This window comes from Sceloporus undulatus, chromosome 2, assembly GCF_019175285.1.
Source record: "Sceloporus undulatus isolate JIND9_A2432 ecotype Alabama chromosome 2, SceUnd_v1.1, whole genome shotgun sequence".
Classification (NCBI taxonomy): Eukaryota; Metazoa; Chordata; class Lepidosauria; order Squamata; family Phrynosomatidae; genus Sceloporus; species Sceloporus undulatus.
In genome coordinates this window covers 86673561-86675760 of record NC_056523.1, presented here as the reverse complement: position 1 = coordinate 86675760, position 2200 = coordinate 86673561, and the positions used below count along the sequence as shown (strand labels likewise).

Below are 2200 nucleotides of genomic sequence, written 5' to 3'. Positions count from 1 at the left end.
ACAATATTATAGAAACAGTAAAAATTTTCAGTTAAAAAAAGGTTCCAACAAAGCATTCAACCACAGCCCTAAGCTACTCAGGCCTAAATTCAGTTGCTAGTTCCAACTACTGTAGATCTACTAAATCTGCGGAAGCAGGATTTATCATCTGAGTTCGAGTAAGATTTTTAGTGTAACATATATTTAAACACCTGGTTAGAATTAATAGAATTAAAATTGATACAGTCCTCCCTCCATTTTTGTGGGGGATCCATTCCAGACCCCCCCCCCGAAGAAAATGGAAAACCACACATATTCAAGCCCTATTGGCTTGAATGGAGGCAGCCCCCTCCATTTTAAGTCCCTCCTTTCTCCCCCCGCAGATAATCAAGGGGCGTGGATCCCAAGTCCATGAGAACAGAGGGAGGACTGTATAAATTTTCTAGTGTAGGTACAATGAGCACATACATGCTTTTCTTAAAAGCATCTGAATGTAAACTTTACTCTTTTATTTGTTGTTACAGTTACCATACTATGAGGGCTTTATCCATGCTGCACACAAATAATGGTAACTTTACCTGTTTCAGATTGCTTCTAGGGCTTGGTGCAGGACATTTTGCAGTTTCTCTAACCTGAAATATAGATTAATTACACAAATTAAAGTTAAAATAAGACTGCAGATTAGGCCTCAAGACTCCTGTTTTATAATCTTATTGAGCTAGCCAAGGCCCAAGGATTGATTTATGTTCACTGAAACAGTCGCATCCTTTCAAATGCATTTTACCTATATAGACTGTATCCACACTGCAGCAATAATCCAGTTTGACACCACTTTAACTGCCATGACTCAATGGTATGGAATTCTGGGAATGGGGGCATTTTCATCATGGTGGCAATTTCACTTAATTTTCACTTTCTATTTTAAAAAAAAGCTCCAATGCCTAAGTTGGCTTAACATCCTTCCAAAGAAAGCATAGTGAAAATGCCCCCCATGGAGTCAAAACAGTTTTGCAAGGCTGCACTTTGTCCACCTTTGTCATATTTAGATCCATTCTTTCTCCTCTCTTTTGGCTAGCCATGGAACATTTGACAGTTCATTAACTTGAAATATAGATCACTTATCCAAATTAAAGGCCCCATACAGACAGGCCAAAAAAAAGCTGCTTCGGGTCACTTTGGAGGTATGCTGTTTAAATGATACATGCGTCCTAAGAGTCCAGAAGCCATGCCAAGCCCAGACTCCAGATCCTAAGGACTGCTTTGGTGTGGCTTCCGGACTCTTAGGGCATGTATCATTTAAAACAAGCATACCTCCAAAGTTGACCCGAACAGCTTTATTTTGGCTTCTTAATGGAGCTGAATAGAAGCAAAGTTGTTATAGGACTCATGACTCTGTTTATATAAATTTATTGAAATAACCAACATCCAGAGTGCTTGTGTTCACAAAACAGTAGCACTCTTAAATGTCTTTTATTTTTAATTAAGTTACTTAAGGTGATTTTACATCAGCTACACAGTAAATATGGTTCTGTGGGTGACTGTCGTTAGAAATATCATACAGTAATTTAAAAATCATATAAATATTAAACATAAAAATAATACAACCTAGAGAGACATCATACCAAAACCACATTATAATTATAAATGCAAATAGTTAGATCAGACTGAATCATCTTTAAGCAGAGCTATTAAAATGCCTATTTTAATTAGTCATGACACTTTAACCCCACTGATGGTTGAAATAGACTGCCAAAAAGGTATGGTTTTCAGCCACCCTCCGAAGCGGATAGGGGCCGGGGCAACCACATCCGTGGCCCCAATCCACCTTTTTGCCATGAAAAAGAGAGTGGCAAAGAGCTACTCCTTTTGGGATGCAAAAAAGCAGCTTTTCCAGCTCGGCACAGCCCATGGGTGGCTTCAAAACACTCCACAGCATGCACCATATAAATGCAGTGCTGCACAGAGCGCCCAAAGCCAGCCAACATTTGGGCACCGGTGCTTGAAGCCGTTCTGGGTGTCCAAGCATGCGTCATCAAATGTTGCACTCTGAAGCGCCCAGACTGAGAGAGCAAAAGAGCATGTCTGTTTTGCCCATAATTCAAACATCTACTGCAAGCATGACTAAACACGCAATCCTATATGTGCTATTCAAAAAACAATTCAAATGAGTTAAAATGGTGCTTACTCTCATAAAGTGAATGAAACTGCAGCGTACTCCTGG

The 2200-nt window shown here is 39.6% G+C and overlaps 1 protein-coding gene across 1 annotated transcript in view; it reads right to left on the bottom strand.

Annotated features, from left to right (window-relative positions):
• LOC121921059 (gem-associated protein 5-like) overlaps window positions 1-2200 on the bottom strand; it is an 87862-nt gene that overhangs the window by 84532 nt on the left and 1130 nt on the right. The window lies entirely within an intron of this gene.